Below are 7,063 nucleotides of genomic sequence, written 5' to 3'. Positions count from 1 at the left end.
CTGCCCCCCGGGATTCAGGCGATTCTCCTGCCTCAGCCTCCCCAGTAGCCGGGATTATAGGCGCCAGCCACCACGCCCAGCTAATTTTTTTATTTTTAGTAGAGACGGGATTTTGCTATGTTGGCCAGGCTGGTCTCGGACTCCTGACTTCAGGTGATCGCCCACCTCGGACTCCTAAAGTGCTGGGAATACAGGTGTGAGCCACTGCACCTGGCTGCTTTATATATTTTTAACTTCCTATTGGCATGAATTTATGATTGCTACAGCTTTCTGACGAATTGATCCATTTAACATTATGAAAAGTCCCTCCTTATTTCTGATAATATTGTCTTATGGTCTAGTTTGTACGATACTAATAGCACCATCCAATCCCCAGCTTATCTGTCTGTACCTTTTTTTTTTTGAGACGGAGTTTCACTCTCACCAAGGGTGGAGTTAAGCGGTGAGATTCTGGCTGAATGCAGCCCCCCACCCCCCGGGTTCAGGTGATTCTCCTGCCTCAGCCTCCCAAGTTGCTGGGATTACAGCATGCACCACCACACCAAGCTAATTTTCGTATATTCAGTAGAGACGGGGTTTCTGCATGTTGGCCAGACTGGTCTCGAACTCCCAACCTCAGGTGATCCGCCTGCCTCAGCCTCCCAAAGTTCTGGGATTGCAGGTGTGAGCTACCACATCCAGCCAGAAAAACATTTTATTGTGCAATCTTAACTCCCTCAGTTGCTCTTCTAGTTCAATACTTAAATGGATTCAATGCTTAGTACCAGCCCACTGTCACAGCTCCTCTATTCCAGTGTTCTTTATTTTCGTTTACTTTTTGGTTAACTGTATTTGACTGTTAAATACCTTCATCAAGAAGGGCTTATAGATGCTAATTCCATGAGTTATTTTATATATTTTATTAACATCGGACTGTGCCCTTAATACTTGCAAGACAACTTGTCTGGTTATAAAAAAGAAATTGTGATGTGCTCCAGTCATTATGGTGAACTTAAATGCTATGGAAAACCTCACCCAAAGCAACAGAACATAGAAATGCTGAGTAAAGCAAAATAAAAAAATAACAATATATAAGAAATACCAAAAAGATCAAAAGAAATTCCTTGGGTACCAGAAACAGGGCAGAACTCAAAGCCACTGTTGTAAAGTCTGAGTAACAAATGTGGCCTCCAAGCATGAAGAGGTGCTTAAGGCAGGAGCTCCCTGAATGAGGCCAAAGAACTACCTATCTAAAAATGAAAGTGATAACAGTTCCACAAGCAACATATAAAAGTAACCTTTCCCCATCACTGCCAACAGTAGTTGCGTCCAGTTAATTTATCCCAATAAAGTAGATGGGAAAGGATATTGTACTAATACTACAATTTGCATTTCCTTCAGTATCTTTTTTCTGTCTTTCATTGATCTGGATAAGCATTGCCACTGAATTACCTATTCATATCTTTTACCCATCAACCTACGATTTTTCTTACTAATTCTTTGAAATTGAATAAATAGCAAGCCTTTACTTTTTTTTGGAACAGGGTAGTACTCTGTCACCCAGGCTAGAAATGGTGCAATCTCAGCTCACTGCAACCTCCACCTCCCTGGCTCTCAAGGGATCCTCCTGCCTCAGCATCTTGAGTAGCTGGGACTACAGGCACGTGCTACAGCGCCCAGCTAATTTTTGTATTTTTGGTCGAGATGGGGTTTTGCCATGTTGCCCAGGCTAGTTTCAAACTCCAGAGCTCAAGTGATCGTCTCGGCCCCCTGTGAGCCAGCATACCCAGCCAAGCCTTTATTTATCTTTTATACACGAAGCAAGTTAGGTATCTTTTGAATTCTGTTTCTGGCATATTTTATAATAAAATTTTTAACCTTCATATATTTAAGTCTAATTTTATTTTTAAAACTCATTATATTATTTGGAAGCTGTTTTCAAAACTGAAAAAAGGTAATTTTTAGCAATATTAAAATATTTTAAGACTTCACAGTTTTAGCACCCTCCTACATCATCTATTACTAAAAAATTTATGCAAATCTTAACACAGCCTGAACAAATTTATTATCAACAATCACTTGGAGTATATTTTTAATTATTTTTCCAAGTCTACTTTTCTTCGCGCCTTAATTCGCTATAGACGAAAGATCCCTTGGGCAGACAAAGCAGATTTCTGACCAAAGAATACTACCACCGATGAAGACCTTTTCATAATGACAAAGAAGTTAAAAAAGACTTAACAGTGTTAAAAGTCTATGTAGAGTTTCAAAATAACTTAGGCAAAAATTAATAGAATTTCAAGGAAAAACAATTCACAATTAGATTGAAAGACTTCAATATATCTTTCCCCATAAATGATAGAAGTGGATAGAAAAATCACTTAAGGATATAAAAGACTTGAAAACTCAAGACTTATTTGACCTAGCTGATATTTTATAATTCTTCAGCCAACAATGGCAGAACACACATCTTTTAAAGAACACACTGAACATTTACCAAGACATACCATATTCTGGGCCATAAAACAATCCTGAACCAATTTTTAAAAAAAGAAATTCATACAAACTATATTCTTTGACCATATGAGAATCAAAACAGGTAACAACCACAGAAAGATCTCTGGAATATCCCTAAATATATGTAAACTAAATAGCACATTCCAGGACCAAAAAGAAATCAAGAGAGAAATTAGGAAGTATTTTGAACAGAATCAAAATGAAAATGTCAAAATTTGTGGGGTGGCACCAAAAAATGTATGTAGAAAAAACAGCACAAAATGCCGATTAGAAAAAAAAAAAAAAAAAAAAAAAAAAAAAAAAAACTCAAGTCACTGACTTGGAGTTAAGAAACTAGAAAAAGAAGAACAAATTAAACAAAAAAGCAGAAAAAAGAAAATAATAAACATCAAACCAAAAATCAATGAAATAACTTCCTTAATCTTATCTTCCTTGTATCTTTTAATTCCTTAAAAGATACAAACTACCAAAGAATATGGAGGCTGGGTGTGGTGGCTCATGCCTATAACCCTAGCACTTTCGGAGGCAGAGGCGGGTGGATCATTTGAGGTCAGGAGTTCGAGAGCAACCTGGCCAACATAGCAAAACCCCGTGTATACTAAAAACACAAATTAGCTGGGAGTAGTGGCGTGAGCCTGTAATCCCAGCTACTTGGGAGGCTGAGGTTGCAGAATCACCTGAGCCTGGGAGGCAAGGTTGGTGGTGAGCAGAGATCGCACCATTGCACTCCGATCTGAGCGACAGAGTGAGACCCTGTCTCCAAAAAAAAAAAAAGGCCGGGCGTGTTGGCTCACGCCTGTAATCCCAGCACTTTGGGAGGCCAAAGCGGGTGGATCACCTGAGGTTGGGAGTTGGGGACCAGCCTAATATGGTGAAACCCCATCTCTACTAAAAGTACAAATATTAGCCAGGCAGGGTGGTGGGCGCCTCCTGTAGTCACAGCTGCTGGAGAGCATAAGACAGGAAAATTGCTTAAACCTGGGAGGCAGAGGTTGCAATGAGCTGAGATCATGCCACTGCACTCCAGCCTGAGCAAGAGTGAGATTCCATCTCAAAAAAACAAACTACCAAAGCTCATTCAAAAAATATATAACCTGGCTGGGCACAGTTCATACCTGTAACCCCTGCACTTTGGGAGGCCGAGGTGGGTGGTCAGGAGTTCGAGAGCAGTCTAGCCAACATGGTGAAACCCCGTCTCTACTAAAAATACAAAAATACAAAAAAATTTAGGCAGGCATGGTGGTGCATGCCTATAGTCCCGGGTACCTCGGAGGCTGAGACACGAGAATAGCTTGAACCTGGGAGGCGGAGGTTGCAATGAGCCGAGATCACACCATTGCACATTGCATTCCAGGTGGGGCAACAGAGTGAGACTATATCCAAATATATGTATATTTATGCCACCTGAATATTCATATATCTATTAAAGACATTGAATTAGTAATTTAAAGCTTCCATAAAGAAAACAGACCAAATTGTTTCACTGATAAATTCACAAGTGCATTCTACCAAAACATTCAAGTATTAAAAAATATGGATTCGGCCGGGAATGGTGGCTCATGCCTGTAATCCCAGCACTTTGGGAGGCCGAGGTGGGCGGATCACGAGGTCAAGAGATTGAGACCATCCTGGCCAACATGGTGAAATCCTGTCTCTACTAAAAATACAAAAATTAGCTGGGCGTGGTGGCACTTGCCTGCGGTCCCAGCTACTCGGGAGGCTGAGGTAGAAGAATCACTTGAACCCAGGAGGCAGAGGTTGCAGTGAGCTGAGACTGTGTCACTGCACTCCAGCCTGGCAACAGAGCAAGACTCCGTCTCAAAAAAAAAAAAAAAAAAAAAAAAAAAAAAAAGGATTCTGGGCGGGGGAGGCACGCTGAGATGGCCAAGAGGAGGCAACACAGGAATGCAGCTCCCAGCAAATGAGACTTAGAGGGCTAGAGGATTTCATGATTCCAAGCGGGGTGGCGGTTTTGGTGGGACTCGTAGGACACTGAAAATAATAGCCCAGAGAAGGAGCAGAAGCAGGGAGAGAGCCACCCAGGGAGGATGAACCAAGACGGGACAGGGCACATCCCCACCTGGAATGTACAGCCGGTTCGGAGGATGGGCGACTTCACCCTCCTGGGTACTCCGACTTGGATCCTGTGCTTACGTCATCCCTCCTGCAACTCACGGTCCATGACAGCCCTGCCAGACTGAGGGGTGTCATGCGTTGTCAATTCATATCTGCACTACTGCTCCTGCCTGATGCCCCACTTGTTATCAAAGGAATCTGGGCAGAAGTTTGGACCAAGGCCAGCAGGACAGACCATCCAACAGAGAGGCAGAGTTTCAGAAAGCAGGGAAACAAGACATAAGGCCTGGCAGGTCCCACCCCTACAAAACTCAAACTGAAGCCCGCAGGCTAGAGAGCTTGCAGCGAATACACCAGTTTGACCTCAACCGGGAAGATCAAGCTCCGGGAAGGAGAGATGCCATTGGGAAGGCCGGGCTAATCTAACCTGCAAACAAACCAAAGGGGAGGACCACCCACCCAGCAGCCTGACTGAATCCAAGGCAGCCCAGCAGCACCTCTACAGGCCAAAAAAGATATTGTTCCAACCTCAACAGAAATGAAGTCCACTAAGACTACTCCCAAAATCACCAACTTAGAAGACCAAAGGGAGATAAAATCCACAAAGATGGGAAGAAACCAGCACAAAAAGGATGAAACCATCAAAGACTATAACACCTTTTCTCCTCCCAGGGATCATAACTCCTCACCATCAAGGGAACAAAACAAGACAGAGAATGAGTTTGACGAACTGACAGAAGCAGGCTTCAGAAAGTAGGTAGTAACAAACTTCTCTGAGCTAAAGTAACATGTTCTAACCCAATGCAAAGAAACTGAAAACCTTGTAAAAAGGTTAGACGAAAGGCTAACTAGAATCACCACCTTAGAGAAGAACATAAATGACTTGATGAAGCTGAAAAACACAGCATGAGAACTTCGCAAGGCATACACAAGTTTCAACAGCCAAATCAATGAAGTAGAAGAAACGATAGAAGATCAAATCAATGAAATAAAATGAGAAGGCAAGATTAGAGAAAAAAGAGTGAAACGAGACGAACAAAGCATCCAAGAACTATGGGATCATGTGAAAAGATCTAATCTATGCTTGATCGTACCTGAATGTGACAGAGAGAATGAATCCAAGTTGGAAAACACTCTTCAGGATATTATCCAAGAGAACTTCCACAACCTAACAAGGCAGGCCAACATTCAAATCCAGGAAATACAGAGAACACCAAAAAGATACTCCTCGAGAAGAGCAACCCCAAGGCACCTAATTGTCAGATTCACCAGGGTTAAAATGAAGGAAAAAATGCCGGAGTTTCATATCCGGCCAAACTAAGCTTCATAAGCAAAGGAGAAATAAAATCCTTTACGGACAAGCAATTGCTGAAAGATTTCGTCACTACAAGACCTACCTTACGAGAACTCCTGAAGTAAGTGCTAACCTTGGAAAGGAACAACCAGTATAAGCCATTAAAAATGTGCCAAATGGTAAAGAATAATGACACAATGAAGAAACCGAGACAACTAACAGGCAAAACAACCAGCCAGTAAGAAAATGACAGGATCAAATTCAAACATAACAATATTAACACATTGAATGTAAATGGCCTAAATGCCCCAATTGAAGACACAGTCTGGCAAGCTGGATAAAAAGTCAAGACCCATCGGTGTGCTGTATTGAGGAGACCCATCTCATGTGCAAAGATTCACACAGACTCAAAATAAAGGAATGGAAGAAAATTTACCAAGCAAATGGAGAGCAAAAAAAAACCAGGGGTAGCAATCCTAGTCTCTGATAAAACGTACTTTAAACCAACAAAGATCAAAAGAGACAAAGAAGGGCATAATGGTAAAAGGATCAATGCAACTACAAGAACTAACTATCCCAAATATACATGCACCCAATGCAGGAGCACCCAGATATATAAAGCAAGTTCTTAAGGACCTAGAAAGAGACTTAAGACTCCTGCACAATAACAGTGGGAGACTTTAACACTCCACTGATAATATTCGACATTTCAACAAGACAGAAAATTAACAAGGATATCCAGGACTTTAACTCAGATCTGGACCAAGTGGATCTAACAGACATTTACAGAAATCTCCACCCCAAATCCACAGAATATACATTCTTCTCAGCACCACACTGCACCTACTTTTAACACTCCACTGATAATATCTGACATATCAACGAGACAGAAAATTAACAAGGATATCCAGGACTTGAACTCAGATCTGGACCAAGCAGACCTAATAGACATTTACAGAAATCTCCACCCCAAATCCACAGAATATACATTCTTCTCAGCACCACATTGCACCTACTCTAAAATTGACCACGTAATTGGAAGTAAATCACTCCTCAGAAAAGGCAAAAGAACGGAAATCATAACAAACAGTCTCTCAGAAAACAGCGCAATCAAATTAGAACTCAGGATTAAGAAAAGCACTCAAGGCCGGGCGTGGTGGCTCAAGCCTGTAATCCCAGCACTTTCGGAGGCCGAGG

This window comes from Cebus imitator, unplaced genomic scaffold (assembly GCF_001604975.1).
Source record: "Cebus imitator isolate Cc_AM_T3 unplaced genomic scaffold, Cebus_imitator-1.0 Scaffold927, whole genome shotgun sequence".
Taxonomy (NCBI): domain Eukaryota; kingdom Metazoa; phylum Chordata; class Mammalia; order Primates; family Cebidae; genus Cebus; species Cebus imitator.
This window is presented reverse-complemented; position numbering follows the sequence as displayed.